Source organism: Choloepus didactylus, chromosome 20 (assembly GCF_015220235.1).
Source record: "Choloepus didactylus isolate mChoDid1 chromosome 20, mChoDid1.pri, whole genome shotgun sequence".
NCBI lineage: Eukaryota > Metazoa > Chordata > Mammalia > Pilosa > Megalonychidae > Choloepus > Choloepus didactylus.
In genome coordinates, this window is record NC_051326.1 from 43,907,317 (window position 1) to 43,926,788 (window position 19,472).

The following is a 19,472-nucleotide window of genomic DNA, read 5'->3' on the forward strand; positions in this document are numbered from 1 at the left end:
CCTACAAAAGATAATAATATCATACCAGAAAGCTATGCTCAAAAAACTCCAACTGCAAATATTACTTCAAAGTAAAAGACATTTGACATTTGAAAAAAAATACAATAAATACTAGAAAAACTTAGAAATGAGGCAACAGAACACAAAAAAAGAATTGGAAATAAAAGAAAAATATCATTTTAGAAATTAGGACTAAATAATAAGGAATATGAGAAATAGTAAAAACAACAAATAATGTCTTAAGACAAATAGAGGGTAAAAAGGAAGAAAAATTTTTAATAAATAGAAATGAAGAAAAGAGGTAATAATTATTTAACAGGAAGTGAAAATATTGAAAACAGGCAAAAAAAAAAAAAAAAAAAGGAAATCCTAAAGGAAAAAACAAAGCAAGAAAACAAGGGAAAAAAAAACTAAAATTACAATTTAGTAAACTTTCTTGAAGCTAAAAAAAAAAAAAACTGTGAAACTATTTATTGAAAGAGTTTACCATGTAACACAAAATTTTGACTCAGAATGACCAACAGCAAGACATAGTCTAGTAAAATTACTAGGCTTTAAAGAAAAACTTCTTTGGGCATCTAGATTTTTTTGAGTTAACTCTAAATGAAAGAAAATTAGTTTATCAATGCTTAATGCCAGAAGAAAAAGGAGTAACATATTTATGATCCTCAGATAAAGAAAATACGAGCCAAGGATTGTTCCATCCTGTAAAACTGACTTTCAAACATAAAGGGTACAAACTCTTGTGAATATGGAAGAATTGAGGAAATAGTATTCTCATGGTCCCTTCCTAAGGAATCTACTAGAGAATAAACTTCAGACAATCAACATGAATTGAGAAACACTGGCAAAAGGACTGGTGATAAGGTATTAGTTACATAGTTACTTTTAGAATTAAGACTAAATGGTGGTTAAAAGGGAGACATTATCAAATGTAAAGGTTATATAACATATATCCATTCTTTAAATGGGGGAGATTAGGGATAGCACATCAAAAATGTTTTTTGTTCATCGTAAATGATGGTGATAGTACTAGTGTGAGTATTCTGAGACTGTTCTAAATGTAATATGCAAGTATGAGATGTCCTAACTCTATCAACCCTATGTCCTTGAGAACCAGGATTCTTGGCATTGACGAAAAGAGATTCAGATACAATATACCATATTAGGCTAAGTAAAACCCAAGTTTGGGTAGGAAATATTAGCATGAACTCACAAGATATTTTAAATATTTATATGTGTATGTGTGTGTGTGTGTATATATGCTAACCCTGTACACAGAAAGGTCTAGAAACAGTAACAATGAGCTTCCTTGCTGCTCACACTGAAATCTTGAAATACCATTTCCCATTAACAGAAATCAGGGCTTGCTGGAGATATGGTTAATTCTAGCTTTGGGGCAGGAAATGTATATGATAAACCAGGAACATTTCAATATACTTGATAGCAAGAAAGCTAAAGGCTAGTCAGGGCATGTCAAAAGTACTTGGGAACCAAGCTAAAGAGGTTCCCCCTGGCCAAAGATGGGACCATTTGAGCATCAATGAGGATAAAAATTACAAAGGATTGAAACCATTGAAATGTGTTTTTAAAAAATGAATTCACTTAATTGGTCCCCTTCTGACAATGATGGGAAACCAATTCATTATACTGAAAACTGAGTTTTAAAAAATCGGGTTTTTTTCCTGTCTTTTACGTATGTAATGTACAACTATGATTCTAAATACCACTTTGCTTCTTTTGAAATGCCATCCACATTTATTGACCCATTATTAATAGAAAGGCATTTTCCTAAGCCTGGTGCCTGCCTTATCTCGTTTAATTCTCATACCTCTATAATGTAGGTACTATTACTATTGCCATATTATAATTAAGGAAATGAAGGCCTTTACAAGTTATTTAAATTTTCCAGGGACACCCATGATAAATGAGAAAGCTGGAATTCAGACCAAAGACTTTCTGATTCAAAAGTGTGAGCTTTTTACCACTTTTTGTGACACCACCCATACCAATGCTTGTTTGATTCTTATAACCTAATGTCTTAAATTAATATTTAATCATTACAGGTGAATGTTTCTCAAATTTCCTAATGAGCAGTAGTAAGTCTTATTTCTTTTGACTCCCTACTACCCCTGACCATGTACCGCCAGTACAGTGTTATTAGTGGATATAGTATGAGATCAATAGTTGAATGAATTAACATCCTCTGAATCCACAATATTATATTTTGAATAACTACCTAAAGTTCTTTGAGATTCCAATTTATTGAAGATTATTCTGCTTGTTATTTGATAACTTCCCCATAAGCAAGTATGGCCCAAAAAGTAACCCTCCATTTTGGTAGGATGGAAAGAAGAGATGCAGAGATGGCTAAAGACCTCTTTTGTTGCCTTTGATTTATAGCACAGGCCATTTTCTGGAATTTTTGCTTCTTGCTTCAAAATGTTTGCCTATCAAAGATAAACCATAGAATACATGGTATTTGTGTGCAAATAATAAAAATAAACATGGTAGGAGGTTATTTGGTCATGGATGATCACACTTCTATATAAATGTATGATCATGAAATTCATTAAAAATCCCAAAAAAAATCCACTGAAAACAAAACCATTGGGGTGAATTTTTAAGACACTCATGACATCCCAATTAGGTGTTTATAATGCCCCACATCTTTAGCAATTAACCTCATTTGCAGGTCACTTATTTTGGAAAAATAATGGAAACCTGTTTCTGGGAAAGCATGTAAAATAATGTGTTATCTAGAAAGTCTGGTTTTCTATGGCCCTTAAGACAAAGATGGTTTTTTACGTTTTTAAAGGTTTGTCAAAACAAAATAGAAACAAAGAAGAACATGTGGCAACAGTATGTGGCCCATAAAACAAAATATTTTCTATCTGACCCTTTACAGAAGAAAATTTGCTGACCCCTGGTCTATATTATCTAAATTACAGGGATTTTTTGTTTGTTGTCTCAGGTGCAAAACAGTTTTTAATTAAAAGACCCTCTACTTTAAATTAAAAGAAGAGCTTGTTTTCCTTAGGCAAAGAAAATGTGAATGAGTGATGGGAGTTAACTTGCAAATTAAATGAGTTGTAGGAGTTAACTTGGAAATGAAAAACCCTTTATCATTACCCAAGGAATTCGTGCTGCTAACTTGGCCCATGATAAACAATGTTCCTAAATTTTCGCACCAAATTACTCAAGCTCTGGGGTACTTCTGACCCCTGTCTGATAAAGTTTCTCTTATTGGCGATCTTCTTTTGTTACCTGTCTAAAGCCTTCCCTGTGCTTTTGCTTGGAAAGCAGTTTTAACTCTCCCTCTTGATACAAAATGCTTATTGTGCAATCACACAAATTTTAGGATTACAACAATAAATGTGTATGAATACAGTACTATAAATGCTGTTTTCACCTTCCATAAATAATGTATATAATAAAAGCCATGTAAATTGCTGCAAGCTACCTAAGGAAGCGAATTTGTTCTCAAAACAAATTCTAAAACCAGTGAGACCATAATGGCAGAACAGAATTGGTATATATAAATTTACTTTTGAAAATTACAGATGAATTTTTATAGATAAACTCTTATAAAACATTTGAAAATGTGACAGAAGAATACAGTAATAACTACGTTAGCATATATTAAGAAGACATAAAATATACAAATTATTCTTCTCTCCAGAATTTCAATTCAGTTCATTGTCTGGTACATTACTCTATTGAGCAATCTAATTTTCAACATTATACATACACAACCACATACAGAAAAACATTCACTTGGTATATTAGCTTGGTGTTTCAGTATAATTAACTTGGAATGATCAATAATGTTCATAGTATTCTGCATGATTATTTAAGAGAGCCCTAAGAACTACTGTATGTTCTAGAAGTTACTTGGCTATATCTTAATGCTCTTTCAATCTTACTAACCACGAAGAAAATGGACTTGTTCACTAGATTTTCCCAGCAGCAAAATTCCATGTGGAAATAGTTAACCTGTATGGTTAACTACCCAAAATACCACATAAAGTTTTCTATTTTGGGGGGAAAAAAAACAAAATTATGCACTTGTAATGACAATGACATTTTTCAAAATCTACTCATCCCTCTAGTGGAGGTTTTGCGGAATCCCAGAGAAAGAAAAGCACTTTAAAGACTGTTTAGTGCAACCCACTTGTACAGGTTAGGTCCGTGATGACTGACGCCAGTTCACACAGCTGGGAGCAGGCAGCACCCACGTCTCCAGCTCCTAGGAACTCTCTCACCCACCAGTACCGCTCCAGCTCAGCTTTCAGGAAACCAAATGAGAGTGTGTGCCAGCTTTCTCTGGCCAAGTTGTGTCATCAGTGCCTAACTCTTAAAACTGCTCACCTCGTCCAGAATCTGTAACATGCTTTTTAAATTAAAGGTTGATTGCATTATGTAAACATTTTCCCCAAGAGATGAGAATGCTACAGAAATAAATCAATGGGTAGATTAGCTTACTTAGTTGTAAATGTGATTTGAGATTTTAAAGAGAGAGACATGGCCTAATATGCATTAACAACATGAGCTGTATGTGTGGATCAGGCGCTCTGTGGCTGTATCAGCCTTTGCTGAATAAAAGGTCACCCGTATTATGAAAAAAAAATCGACTGCTGGTGGCAAGGATGGCAGTGAAAGGAAGAACCCATGACTTGGAGAAGACAATAAAGAATGTGTATGCTGGTCTAAGTTGGACTTAATGGTTCTCCTCCAGCATTAGAGAATAGAATGGCATAAAAGCATGCCTTTCAAAACCCACATTCATTCTTTCAACAAATAGTTACTGAGCACTTACTATGTGCAGCTACTCTTCAAGGCACTGAAAATAATACAGTGTTCAGAACAACCCAAAACTCGACCCCCACAGAGATCACATTCTTGGTGGTGGAATGAGGCATTAAACGTAATAGTCCACATAAACAATACGTTCGAAGGTGATCTGTGCTGGGAAAAACAAATTAGGGAAGGGGCAAGGGGAGTTCTGGGGCAGGGGGTACAATTTTAAATAAGGGGATCAAGAAGACTTCAATGAGAAGGTGATACTGAAATAAACATAAAATACTTTTGTATAAATTAGAAGAAGGCATCTCTTCCTCAATAATAAATGATTTTGTGGTTGATGCATATTAATATCCATATAAGTTTCATCTCAGGTAGCTCATTTTTAATATTTTAAATGCTTGATATAACTTTTCTTTTCCATCTCTGATAACTCTGTGATGATATCTGGAATTTTTCAACAGGTTTTTCTAAGCCCCTACTGATCAGAAGAATCCACTTAGACTAATGTTCATTCGTTATAGTGACATTCAGTTCATCAAAATTGAATATACATCTTATACCGTAGTACATACAAATTAAAATTGGCCTATAGTGTGTTATATTACTAACACAAATATATATCACTACACTATATTATTTAACTCATCACATTGCATGCATTACATTTGAGAATAAAAATGTATTTCAAGCTGTGGCTTAATTAACAATTTATAACAATTTTAATGAAAGTAATTAATAATTATTGAGTGTACATTTAAATAACATGAAATGTATTTAAATGGTTTTTTAAAATATACATGTCTCAATTTATTTTAGAGTCACTAAAGTGCAATTTAAAATATTTTGATATTTCCCTAATTCAATACCCCAAATATTTTCTTCACATTTGGCCAAAAAGTGTAATATTTCATAGGCACCAGCAGATGGTAGTATTGGATACAGCAGAGTACTACAGACCTCTAATTTGTGATTTGGGTAACTATAACTAGATCGTGGAGAAAATGCAAAGCCACAGTCTAAACCATATCATTTCAGACCTAGCAGAGACTCTAAAGAGCCTTTTATCCTATCCATGTGTTTTTCAGTGAGAATCCAGTCCCAGAAACGGCACAGATTAGAAAATGCATTAGAGTTGGATTAGAGTTGTTTTAACCATGACCCAAACAAAGCAAAATAAAAACTCATCTGAAACCCATTTGAAATTAGATGAGGTACCAGGAGATATGTAAATTTACATCAAGCCTACAGGTAATAAAATAAATTCAAACATTGAAATATATAAATTATTTTTAAAATTAGAATAGCCTGAAGTAAACCAATAACTAAGTGGAAAGGAAGCTGGTGTGGTCCCAGATAATGTTGGCATTATCAAGCAAAGTTTTGCTTGCCCGAGTTCACAGCTTTATGGTCACTTTGGTCATATTAAATTTATTTGTCTCCATTTTTTCTAACTAGAAGGAATGAATACCTTAAAGAATCCTGGCTTTGTAGTTGTCAAACACCTCACTAAGAGGAGAGGAGGAGGGATTAGCAGACATGGAACAGGAGAACGTTACAAAAAAACAAAACACCTTCACGATCTTGCCTCCAATAGGTATCGCTTCATGTACTTTCAAATTTGTTTTTATAACTCAGTGAGAATTGCACAATACATTTCAGCCTAGGACATACACACACATGTATACACAAGCATGCAGTAGTGTGCATGCATGAAATAAGTATTTACCCTTACTTCATGTGATAAACTCTATGCTTTCCATTTTATTCTCTTTCAACTTCATTAGCTGGTTGAATCCCAGCAAACTGATTTCCCAACCCACTAATGCTGGGTCACAACTTGTCACAGCCCAAGAGGGCCATGCCAGTCCAAAGGCCAAAGAAGACAACGAGATTTTCTGATACATGAACGTTTATTCAGGGCTTACTTAACAGGGTGAGAAGTCATGGAGAGATCATGATGGCTCCCTCAGAACCGGCAGCCATCGCGTTGGCAAAGACAACGACCTAGCGATTAAAAAAGGGCAGACAGCCTTTTGTAAAGATTTAAGATAAAGGTCCTCCTAAAGGTGGGGGGAGCATATGCAGGAACAGGTTAGTTTGACCTGGGGGGTGGTGCAGGAAGGACTAGAATAGCACTTGAACAATTACATTTTGTTCTTTTTGTGAGACTAAGAGCCTCTCACTTCCTGTCTGCTTTCATAAAGTTACATTGTAAGGTCAATTTACCTTTTTTCCCTTCACTGGCTTAGAAAGACAATAGGTTAAACATTTAGCTGCCTAGGTCACGCAGACTGCTGTGCACCAAAGATCTGCAGGCCTGTTTTGCTCAGGCCACGGGCTGCCACACAACTCAACCTTTGAAAAACCCTGATCAGTAAGACAGTTGTTGAATGTTAGTGGTTTTGTTGCTTTTAAGTTCCTATAGCTGTGAGGCAGAGTGGGGTGGGACCGAGTACTCTTTTCTAATTAAAACAACCACAACAAAAACTGCTGTTGACAGTGTAGGTAGGAACATCTCAGGAAGACCTTTCTGTTGCTTAGTTCCCATGGAGTAGGCCCCGGGCTCAGAGCCAGCTTCTGCTTTCCTCCCAACTTGACAGCTATCGCCTCTTACTCTATCCTTGAAGCTTTCTGCTTTTATATACTAATTTAGTCGAGAAACATGCATTGAATACCTGTTGTGCAAAGTCTGACAGTTGGTTTCCTAATACCTCTTCTCCGTTTCTTCCACAGTAATAGAAGGCTTATTTAGCTGAGGTCCAGCTCCCCTTACAGCTGGGTGCAGTCACGTGACCAAGTTCTTGCCCAATAATTTATAATCAGAAGTGAAGTGTGCAACTACCAAGTGTTGTACTTAAAGGAAGAGGGTCTGCCCTTCTTTTCCTTTTTCTCCATACCGTGTTTTAGAAAGTGAATGTCATGTTGCCCGTGCAACACCCCAGGGTGGCAAAACAACAGGACAGAAAGAGCCTGGTTTCTGTGTAACCTCGTGAGGCTGAGCTGCCACCCTAGCTCTGGGCCTTCTATATCTGTGCCATTACATGACAGGGAAACATGCTTCTACATTGTTTAAGTTCCTGTTAATTTGAGTCTTTGTTATATGTAGCTAAACCTATATCATAGCTAATACACCAACCACAAGAAAAGCACTGGAAGTTCAATAATAAAAATAACAGAAATGGTTTCTGTTCTCAAGGAACTTGCAGTTTAGTAGGGCAGAATGCAAATAAAGTAAATAATAAATTGATTGATTAATACAGTGCTTAGTGATTGATTTTTATTGACAATTAGGTGATTTTTAAATAATTAATTTAAATTAATAATTAGATTATATAAATAATGGAATCAAATGATGACAAACTGAAAAATGCTATAAAGGGGAACAAAAAGGAGGCTGTGGTTGAAAACAAATAGGACTGAGCTAACTCAGAGAGGAGCCACACTTTGAGAAGTGTGATGGGAGCCAACCAAGAGCAAGTGTAAAAGTCAGACTTTCATAAGAGGAGCAAAGAGACCTCAAATGCAATAGGAGGAAAAAAAAAAGGATGGAGACATCTGCAGAGGTTTTGTAAGCCTGATGTTAAGAAGATAAAGTCTTGTTCTCTGAATGAAAAATGCGGGGAGACTAAGGAGGTGGTTGCTAAGTAAATGTCTGAGACAAAAGGAGACAGTATAAAATACTTTTCACAGAGAGAGGAAAGAAAAAAGTAGAAACCCTCTTGATATTTGTAATAATGACTTTAAAATAAGTATTATTGGGTTCTTCTCTAGGGATAATCAGCTTCTTGGTTGTAGACAGAGAGAAAGCTGATGGTAGTTGGACTGATGGATTTTACCAGTCAAGTAAGATAGAAGAGGAAAAAAAAGAGAGTTGAAACTTTGAGAAAGGTGGAAATTACAGATTGACCACGCTTTGTTCTGACTAGAACTGAAGTAAAGCCAGGAAAGGTCAATGGATAATAAGAAATGGTTTCAATGGAGTAGAGCTCCCAATGAAGTTGGAATGCACTGTATTGGGGATTCTTGGGGAAACAAGCTGGCGATGGTCAAAAGAGGGATAATTGAAATCACCATTTCAGAGGTGACAATTTCAGGTGTTGACAAGGTACTGGCCATGAGTTGAAAGTCAGTGACTGCAAGAGAGTGGAAGAAAACATCATTAGAAATGAAGAAGCAAGGGACTGTGGGGTGAAGGGTTGCCTGGGTCATACTAAGGTCACAATTCCTGCAAGTCTAGTCTCTGTTTGGAATGCAGTCTCCCCAGCTTCCACTTCTTTGCTGCCCCTCTGGGCAAACACACAAGCTTTTTTGTTTATGGAGGAAAAGGATCTTGAGCAGTTAAAAAGTCCCTGTTGCCTAATCCTTGTCTCTCATGATACCATGGTAAACAAATCTTCCACTTTTTTCCCTAGATGGAGCTCACTGAATCCCTCAGTTCCTTCTGAACAAGCTTATATGAAAAAATATAAGCCCTCTTCTTATGACTGCCTTCTTCTGGGTCCCAGGACCTGAAGTAAAAGACAGAAAACCTACCAGCCCTCAACTCAAGATGAGGGCTTCCAACTTTGATCAAAGGCATTCTTTGAACTTATGCAGCTCTTTTGCACAATTCCTCATATTTGGACACGTCCTCAAATTATGATCAGTCAACCTCAATAAAACAATGTTATCACGTGTATTTTAAGTAGCTAAGGATTAAGGGACTATATCAAAACTAAGGCATGATCAGGCCTATCATGAGGCATTCCTAAATTTTAACTTCTGTGGGTTCATTTATGGCAGTGAGTGCATGTTTCCCTAGCTCCATCCCCTCTCCTAATCTACCATCTACCAGTGGGTAAACAATTTTTTCTAAAATCTTGTCATGCTTAAAATAAAGCTGTGCCTGGCTCTGCCTTTGATGAATCCATTAACATGCATGATCTTCAGTATTCCCTGTTACTTTGTTTCCAACCACGTCTCCAGTTCACCTGGCCAACCTCTCCATAGTACACACACACAGTGCCCAGTCCAGCCGTACTAAGTTACGTGCACTTCCCCAAACCTGCCGTGTTCTTTCCCGCTTCCAGGTCTTTGACCCTGCCAGCAACAACTCTATGTGCGAAGCCCTATCTTCCTTTCTTCACCTGGCCCAGTGTTCCCTTCTCCAGGAAGTCTTCCCTGATGTTCACAGCCACTACCTTGTCCCTAACTCAGGCACCTGTCTTAACGACAACCTAGACATACCTCCATCAGTAGTTTTCACATCTGTCCTCCCCACTTGACTCCAGGCTCTGCACAGCTGCAACTGTATCTTTGTCATCTCTGTACCTTTAACAAAAAAGTACGTACTACTATTTGTTGAATAATGATCTTTTATATCATTCATTTTTTTCATTACCCTTCCAGGAATATGAATCTCTGTATACATTAAATGTAAACAAAGGGAGGGGAGGGGGGATTTCAATTAAGCCAAATAAATGCTTCATAGCTGGACAGAGAGCAAAAGAGACAGAGAGAGAATCATTCATTCTTAAATGTGGAGGCTCAAGGAATGAGTTCCAGCACTCCAGTTACAAATTACTCAGCTCTTATAACTTGACCTTCTTATTTTAAAAAATGCAGTAAAGCAACACCAAAAGAAAACACTTTAATTGTTAATGAAAAATTGTAAGAAATTAACAAATAAATACACTTTTCTCCACTGCAATGACCTATTTAAACAGCAGAGGACACTAGGATTTTTCTAATTTGTTCCCTGAATACAATCCAGCTAGAACAGTGGAAACAGTGAGGAAATTCAGATTTGAACACTAGGAAAGAGAAAGAGCTTTTTGTCTAACTTGAGTAGCCCAAATTCCCCAAAGTCACTTTCACACACATACAAAGAAAGACAATAGACACTTATCTGTTCTGTTTTTCTGTTTCTCTGTATTTACAGAGGGTAATCTGTGACAAGCAAGATGTAAGGAAAAAAAGCATCTTGTGTACAGAACACAGCCTAGGAAATCAGTGATATCATTTGTAAAAATCCTTTGAACGACAAGGAACTGGGAAACAGAACAGCAGAAAAAAAACATATAAAAAGAAAACAAATGGAAATTGCCAAGTCAAATTTCCATACAAAATCTGAAGTGCTTTCATTTCATACTAGTCCTGTTCCAATTACATATGAATATCTGAATATTTACTCATTATTATTTATGATCCTGCCTGGCAAAGAATTTCTAAAACTTTGTTGCCCTTATGAAAATGTATATAAGCCATGTCTTGCTATTTATTACCATTCATGTTAATACTTGGTCTAAATTTATTTCTAGATTACTATGGTGCACTCTTTTGCACTCAGTGATGGAATTGTGAACACATACACTGATGCCATCACATATATAAAGGAACATTGATTTCAGAGCAGAAGTCATCACATCATTCTAAAAGACAAAGTTGTCATTTTAATCACAAAATCACATAACATTCTTAAGAGTACAAATTTTCTAAATAGCAAGAGTTGTTAGGCAGCTATTTATCTGGAAGTGGAACCTAACTCTTGACCTCATAATTCCCAGGATAGCTGTCTAAAGGAAAAGAGCATTTTTTAATTTAACAGGTTTCTATGCAATGTTATATATACACGACAGGGTATAAACCAAGACCATTTGTTTTAAAATATTCAATATATATAAATGAGTATGTGGTACTGAAATTTTGACTTAGTGTCAAATTTTGACTCTCTTCCTGCTATCTTTCTCTAATAAAGCAAAAATTAGTTTTAGTTAAAAAGGAGGAGAAGGGTTTTGAAATGAAATACCCAAGGAAATCTAGTCTGATAGATTGAGGTTTCACTTAAAATTGCTGCTTCTGTTGTTGTTTATTATAAGGCCATTTGTTGCCAGTGTATACATTCTGATGAAATTTAAAGTTTATATATTTTTTTTAAATGTTCATCATATGCCGTCAATATGATATAATGCATCTTCTTTTAACACAACCCTTCTTTTAAGTCAGGGCATAATTCTCTTTCACTTCCTCTGAGTCTGGTTTCTCATGCAGGTCCCACTGTTATAAAGCTATTAAGCTCCCTGTAATCATCTGTCATAGCACATATCACATTCTCAATTTATTTATTTGTGTAACTGCCTGGAATATAGTCTTATACAGCTATATATATTCGAAGAACATGATTAGATGTAGAGTTTCTTGTACAAAAAAAGTTCTTATTTCCTTTTATGATATAATTTGACAATTAATCAAGATATTAGAACACATATATACCATTCTTAACAACTATTAAATGTTTTATTTGTTAAAATGTTAAAGATTAATTCCTAAATGACAAAGCATAAGGAAAACACTAATGGATTTGACATTCAAGTTAAGGATAGCTATTCATTAGAAGATTCCTCATTTTAAAAAAATTTTAGCAAGCATGTGGGAGGATATGTATAAAATTTCTAAAATAAGGGAAAAGGGAATATTAAAATCTACAAAGAACTCTATAAATTAACAGAAAACTCCAAAGAAAAAAGTACAAAGAAGCTGAATTAGCAGGACAGAGAAGTGAGTAATCAACAAATATAAAAAGAGATTCTCAATCCCACAAATTGTCAGAGAAATGCAAATTAAAGCAAGAGATATTGCTTTCCCATCTGCTGGGGAAATTTTTTCTAAGTTTCATAAAACCAAGTTTTGTTGAGAGTGTGGATGAATGTCGGGAAGCGTCCAATACTGATGGCAGGGTAGCAGCAGAAATACAATCTGGCATAATTTACTGTAATTAAGTCTGCATGCAATCCAAGCTTCAACGAAACTCACTCTGGTTCATATGACTGTTTATTATAGCATTGTTTTCTATAGCACACAGCTAGAAGCAATCTAAAGGGCTCATCGTAAGTGGAGTAAGACATGGGGAATTCATATATTGGGTTACTCAGGATTCTTACCAGTCTGGCTTAAGCAGAGTTGATCCGTCCAGTGATTCGAGCCGTTTACAACATCTCCAGAAAGACCCGAGTCCAGAAATGGTCTAGTCCTGCGGTGAACAGCCAATGGCACCACGGGGTTTGCGCAGCCGCTAAAGGGCTCTGGTGCAGAGAGAGCCCAGCCTCCGCCAGCCCTTACTGTGCCAGGGTCACCGGAGGGTGAAACCCGGGGGCCTCCATCCTCACTCACCCACCCGAGAATCCACGACCCTGAGCCCTTGCCTATGGGTGGCAGAGCCCAGGCGATGCCTGCGTTTGGCTGCTGGGTAAGGTGGAAACTCCTTTCTGACTTCCACCTGGGAGAGGCAGGACGCTTAACACACAGCTTCGTTAAACAAAAGATGGGCGCTACAGATAAGACAGAGATCCCGTAAACATTCCATGGAACACTGTGCGGGCAGAAGCCGTGAAACAGATAAACATACGGCAACACAGAAAATCCTTTTTTTGTGTGATCATAGTAAGAAAAGAACAAGATCTATAATCATTGTTGTTTGTGTAAATTAAACACACACCAAACAACTCTACATTTTTGTACATGGCATGTAATACCCAGGAACAGGTATCAAAGACACTAGAGGAGAAGGGGTGGGGAGCGAGGAGTGGAAGTGGAGATGGACGTAAAGGATAAAATAAAGTAAGAGAGAAGGCTTGCAATAGCAGCCCAAGATGACATTGGGTTTTTTATCTGTGAAGCATTATTAACTCAAATCTGTTTCTGAGGCCCAAAAAAGGTGCTAATAACTCATAAGATTTTTAAAAATTAGCTTTGAGTCTAACAAGTTTAAATAAATACAATGCATATTAAAGGAGATAGATGGGGAGGGGGCAAAGCGTGTTCTTTGAAAACATTAAAAAAATCTGTGTAATCAGTTTTGTTCTCTGGTCTCTCGTAATGATTCCGTTTAACTATTCTTCCATCTTTATAAGGATGTACTACTTTGTTGGGTTTTTAAAAATGTGTTTATTTGTATTTTTCTGCACTTCTTGCCGTTGAGTACTGTTTCATAGTTGCAGCTTTTTAGGAGTAAGTTATTTTATTGGTCTAGGTTCTCTAGGGAAAAAGAAGTGGCAGGAGATTACATATATAATGTAAATATTATGAGACTTTTGTATAGGAATTGGCTCACGTGACTCTGGGGATGGGCAAGTCCAAATTCCCCAGAGCAGGCAGTTGGGAACTCTGATGAAGTTTCTTCAAAAGTAGTTGAAAGCTGTTGTGTCCCCCAGAAAAGGCCATGTTCTTTTAATCCATCCCTGTGGGTGCAGACCTATTGTAGGTAGAACCTTTTGATTAAGTTGAGATGTGACCCACTTCATTCAAGGTGGGTCTTAATCCTATTACTGGAGTCTTTCATAAGAGGATAAAACACATACAGAAATGAAGAGATGAAATTAAGAGATCATGAGAAAAGCCCCGGAGACTCTGAGAGGACCCACAGAAAACAAAGAGGAAGTCACTAAAGCCAGAAGCTGAAAGCAACAAAACCCAGGAGAGAAGAACCAACAGACGCCAGCCATGTGCCTTCCCATGTGACAGAGGTGTCCCAGATGTTGGCAGCCTTTCTTCAGAGTCCAGGTATCATTCTGTTGATTGCTTGAGCTGGACATTGTCACAGCCTAAGAACTATAAATTGTAAGTTAATCAATCCCCATTGTAAGAACCAGCCCATTTCTGGTATAATGCATTCTGGCAGCTTTACCAAACCAGAACAGAAGGTTTCAATGAGTTCCCCAGGAGAAGCTGGCTGGCTCAAGAAGAAATGGAAATTCTCCCTTCTGACTGCTGAAATCATCAGTTTTCCTTTTAACACCTTCAACTGTGTGGATGACACTTCTCTCATTATGGAAGGGAATCTCCTCAATTGATTGTAGATGTAATCAGCCATGATGCAGTCTACTTACTGATGATTTAAGTCCATGAAATATCCTCACAATAACAATCAGGCCAGTGCTTGCTTAACCAAGTAACTGAGCACCATAACCTGGCCAAGTTAACCATCACAGTTACTATTCTGGTTTGCTAACGCTGCCATTATGCGAAATACCAGAAATGGATTGGCTTTTATAAAGGGGGTTTGTTTGGTTACAGAGTCACAGTCTTATGGCCATGCAAATGTCCAAAGGCATCAACAGTAGGGTACCTTCACTGAAGAACACCGATGGCATCTGGAAACCCTCTGGCAGCTGGGAAGGCATGTGGCTGGCGTCTGCTTGCTCCTAGTTTGCATTTCAAAATGGTGTTCTCCAAAATGTCTCTCTAAGCTGTAGCTGCTCTGAGGTCCTTCTGTCTGGCTCTTATAGGGCTCAGGTAAACCAATCAAGACCCACACTGATTGGGCAGGGCCACACCTCCATGGAAATAATCTAATCAGAGATACCACCCATAGTTGGGTGGGTCACATCTCCATGGAAACAGCCTAATCCAAAGATTCCAACCTAATCAACACTAATACATCAGCCCCAAGATTGCATCTAAGAACATGGTGTTTTGGGGGACATAACACATCCAAATTGGCATAGTTACCGTCCAGTATAATTTTACAGACTTGCTACCAAAACCCAAAATGGCCACAAGGAGGGTTTAAAATACTAATCCTTCAGTTTCTAAGTCTCATATGTCAGAGCCTTAGTCTAGCCAGAAGATTCAGGGCATTTCTGCCTAAAAAGAGCAGGAAAATTTTCTTTCACCTGAGTAATGAAGAAACAAATGTTTGTAGACAATGTTTCTTACAGTAGAATGTAAAAATGAATAAATGATCACTTATTTGAATATTATTGAATTTCTCTAGATGTCAAATTATAATGACTACTTAGACAAAAGTCCTTGCCACCCCCTGCTGATGACATTGCTCTGCTGCTTTAAGCTAACTTCCAGGTCGATTGCTACATGCTTTATAAAGTTTCTTTTATAAAATCAGTGATTAACTTACAATGGAGTTAGTAGAGATTAAATTATTATACTCCAACTTTCTCTTTCCATAAACTTAATACTTTTTTAAAGTCCTTTACCTTTAAAAAGTAATATTTTCCTGTCAGGCCTTATGAATTGGGGTGTTAGAGAAAAATTAATATTTTCCAGAATTATAATGTAGAAAGTTTCCATCCATGTAGAACTATATTTTTACAATGTCATCAAAATTATGCAAAATTTTAAAGGATATATAGGAAGCATTGATAAAGAATAATCCTTCTGAAAAGAAATTTCTAAAATATTTGAAGTAAGCTTATCTAGAAAATAACCAGCTCATTCCTGGCAATGCTGGGCAGGATGACATTGCACTTAAGGACATTGCACTTAAGCAACTGTGTTTTAGTTTGCTAAAGTTGCTGAAATGCAATATACCAGAAATGGACGGGCTTCTAGCAATGGGGTTTTTATTAGCTTAGAAGTTTACAGTTCTGAGGCCACTAAAATATCCAAATCAAGGCATCAATAGGATGATACCTTCTTGCCAAAGACCAGCTACAGGCGATCTCAGCTCCTCTGTCACACAGCCAGGCACATGGCAACGTCTGCTGGGCTCTCCATTCTCTCCTGGGTTTTGTTGCTTCGCTTCTGGCTTCAGTGGCTTCCTCTCTGTTTCTGTGGTTTCTCTGTTTTTTTGTGTGCCCTCCCTCAGCTTCTCTGGCCTTCTCTATGTGCTTCTCAGAATTTCATCTCTTATAAAGGAATCCAGTAAGAGGATTAAGACCCACATGGGGCACGCCTCAACTGAAATAACCTAATCAGAAGGTCCTGCCCACAATAGGTCTACAGCCACAGGAATGGATTAGCTTCAAGAACATGATCTTTTCTGGGGTACATACAATCATCACAGACTGTTTGGAGGAGGCCCACTTCACTTAAATCACATCTACAAATACCTTCAAGGCAACATTTAGGCCAGTGTTTGATCAAAACTGGACACCATAGCCTGGCCAGGTTGACACATAAAATTAACCATCACATTTGTCAACTCAAAACTTTTATAGAATGTTAAAACACTTTTGAGTAAAATCCAAACTTGTAACCCTGGTGTTTTGTTTGCTAAAGTTGCTGAAATGCAATATACCAGAAATGGACTGGCTTTTACAGTGGGAGTTTATTAACTTACAATTTACAGTTCTTAAGCCATGAAAATGTCCAAATTAAGGCATCAACAGGATGATACCTGAAGACAGGCTGCTGGCATCTGGGACACCTCTGTCACATGGGGAGGCACATGGCTGGCATCTGCTGGTCCTCCGCTCCCGGGTTCTGTTGCTTTCAGCTTCTCATTCCAGTGGCTTCCTCTCTTAGCACCTCCAGGGCTTTTTTCCCTCTGTGAACTCTCTCTCCAGGTGTTTGTCTCTGAGCTCTCATGGCTTTTTCTATCTTTTATTCTCTTCATAGAGGACTCTGAAAAAGGATTAAGACCCACCTTGAATGGGTTGGGTCACATCTCCATGGAAACAACCTCATCAAAATGTTCCACCCACAATAGGTCTGCACCCACAGAAATGGATTAAAATAACATGGCCTTTTCTAGGGTACATAACAGCGTCAAACCAGCATACCTGACCTACAAGAGTTTCATAGATCTGGCCCCCTGTCAACCCCTCTGAACTTATTTTCCCATTCTCCTCTTTCCTTCACTCTTTTCCAGGTATCCTGGCTTTCTTGCTGTTCTACACATGGTCCAAGCTTGCTGCCTCCTCATAGCCTCGTTGTTCCCTCTGCCACAGTAGCTCTGTCCCCAGATCTTTACACGGTGCATCATCACACACCTCACAGAGGCTGTGTCTCTAACACAGGCCCTACACGCTACCTCCTGACTCATCTGTTGCTTTCTATCCACTTACATATTTCGAGTTTGCTGACAGTTAAGTTCCAAAACCCAAAGAATCTATTTATACTTAATACTTCCTCCTAGAACAAAATTAAGTATGAGGACCAAGAAAGTTGCTAGAATTTCTGGTCTCCTAGATGTTAGCCAGCTAAGCTGCCATATCCCAAGATGGTAGCCAGAAGGCCTCAAAGTGTGGATTCAGCACACTCGCTCTCCGTTGAGCTGGGGACAGATGCATTCTGGGAATGTGCAGGCTCCCCACCGAACCACCAGAGAAGAAGAGGGGCCCTCCTGGGGGTGGGAGAAGGACCTCCATGGACCAAAGAACAGGAAGTAAAGATCCAACCCTCACGGAGAGGGAAGGCGAGTCCTGCAAGGCTTAGAAGAAGGGGGTCATGAAATAAAACCCTGTGGCTAAGACTCACTCTGCTGCCCCTGAGCTGCATTCTGTCTACAATTTTCTTCTGTCAACTCCCAGCCTGCACTGGGCACCACAGACACTTCGAGGCAAGTGGTCAACTCCAGGCTGGGCTGCCAAGTTGCAGCGCTTGGTATAGTTAGAGATACAGAAAGGATTATTAGAGTACAAAGGAGTTAGGATTAGTGTTCTTGAAATGACCACAGGTCATCAGATTTTGCTGAGATTATTAACACTACAGAGAATCTGGTGTGGGAATTGTTAACCAATCCAGACAACTACAAGGTGATTTTTGTGCGAGGAGGTGGGTCTGGCCAGTTGACTGCTGTCCCCTTAAACCTGTTCTGCTTGAAAGCAGGAAGATGTGCACACTATGTGGTGACAGAAGCTTGTTCAGCTAAGGCTGCAGAAGCAGCCAAGAAATTTGGGACTGTGAATACCGTCTACCCCAAACTTGGGAGTTATACAAAAATTCCAGATCCAAGGACCTGGAACCTTAACCCAGACATGCCTGGTGTGAATGAGACTGTGCAAGCAGTGGAGTTTGATTTTATGCCTGATGTCAAAGGAACAGTGTTGGTTTGTATCATGTCCTCAAACTTCCTGCCTAAGCCTATGGATGTGTCCAACTTTGGCGTGATTTTTGCTGGTGCTCAGGAGAACGTGGGCTCTGCAGGGTCATGGTGGTAAGGTGGTAATCATCTGCGATGCCCTACTGGGCCTCGCTCTCAGAGAGTGCCCCTCAGTCCTGGAATGCAAAGTGCAATCCGGGAATAGCTCCTTGTACAACACGTCTCCGAGCTTCAGCATTTATGTCATGGGCTTGGTCCTGGAGTGGATTAAGAACAATGGCAGGGCAGTGGCCATGGAGAAGCTCAGCTCCATCAAATCGCCAATGATTTACAGTATTATTGATAATCCTCAAGGATTCTACGTATGCCTGGTGGAGCCCCAGAATAGAAGCAAAATGAATATTGCATTCCGCATGGGCAACACTAAAGGAGACGATGCTTTAGGAAAAAAATTTCTCAATAAAGCTCTTGAACTGGATAGGATCTCCTTGAAAGGGCACAGGTCTGCGGAGGCATCTCAGCCTCTCTGTTTACTGCAGTCACAATCAAAGGTGTTCAGAAGCTGATGGCCTCATGAAAAACTGTAGAGATGCATCATCTGTGAACACATCCTAACCATTGTACGTGGAGCAGTGTACAAAATATAAAGTATTGGGAAGGACCACACAAACTCAGCCAACATGGTATTTTTCTTGGATGAAAGTGCTTATTGTAGATTTTTTTTTTTTTTTTCAGAGAACAACAGCAAAACATCACAGCTCTGCAAAGCTGGTGGACTTAATGGCCACTTCAACTCTGACTTAAACTGGAATAATTTTTTAAATCTTCTTGTTGCTTTTCTAATGAATTCCAGCTTATTTTGTCTTTACTACTACTTTTTCTAGCTAGAGCTCCACTTTCAAATTGC

At 38.2% G+C, this 19,472-nt stretch overlaps 1 long non-coding RNA gene and 1 pseudogene across 1 annotated transcript; one reads left to right on the forward strand and one right to left on the reverse strand.

The window, feature by feature from the left end:
* Nucleotides 1-6,709: 6,709 nt before the first annotated feature.
* LOC119516799 lies at nt 6,710-12,751 on the reverse strand. Its single transcript, XR_005213375.1, has 4 exons — nt 12,726-12,751; nt 10,033-10,116; nt 8,878-8,939; nt 6,710-6,810 (listed from the first exon to the last, which is right to left on the reverse strand). It is a non-coding gene; the product is annotated as an uncharacterized LOC119516799 (long non-coding RNA).
* A 4,992-nt stretch (nt 12,752-17,743) lies between these two features.
* On the forward strand, nt 17,744-19,142 carry LOC119516481 (annotated as a pseudogene).
* The last annotated feature ends 330 nt before the right edge of the window (nt 19,143-19,472 follow it).